The sequence below is a fragment of the Penaeus monodon genome, chromosome 27 (assembly GCF_015228065.2).
Source record: "Penaeus monodon isolate SGIC_2016 chromosome 27, NSTDA_Pmon_1, whole genome shotgun sequence".
NCBI classification, from domain to species: Eukaryota; Metazoa; Arthropoda; class Malacostraca; order Decapoda; family Penaeidae; genus Penaeus; species Penaeus monodon.
This window is the reverse complement of record NC_051412.1, coordinates 37,584,786-37,585,470: the sequence shown is the minus strand read 5'-3', so window position 1 is coordinate 37,585,470 and position 685 is coordinate 37,584,786.

Here is a 685-nt window from a genome sequence, read left to right as displayed (position 1 = left end):
CTTTACGCACGCGAGAGTGTATGTTTACTTTGCTGTATATTCTGCCACACTATCGGACCTGCAAGATAATGAAACGTGCTGGCGATTCCCGTAGACTTTCCGATAATGGACCTCAGCGATATCCCGACTCAAATTACGTACTTGGGAGAATTAATCAGCTGTTAAAGCCAATATACATTAAACTTAGCAAAGATAATCACTCTCTAAGTACTTCGGGAACACAAGTGCCACGTATATTCAAATCGAAACCTAAGTGCCAGTAGGATTAAGTACAACGCAAGTGTTTTAAGAGGTTACGCATAAACCTTGACATATATTTTCCACGTGTATTTGTGTCACTGTGCCAAAACGAAGAACATTTAAACATCATAGAAGGAAAATATAGAGGTAACAGTAAACAAGGAAAATTTGCATTCGTTAATGATTAAATTAATGAGATTTGAGTGACAGATTTGAGTGAGGACGTAATGAGTAGCATGTAATGTTGCGTAAAGTTGAGTCGAGTTTTTTATTAAGTAAATTGCAAGGAGAGAATTTCTGATTAGATGTCGAGAAAAAAAGCTAATAAAATAAAATGAATCAGGGAAAAACTGATATTCATAAAAAATAGGGGAAGAAACCAGAACATAAAGGAGATAGACCGGATAAATTTGAGGAGTAAGAGAAACGAGGCAAAGGGAGAAAA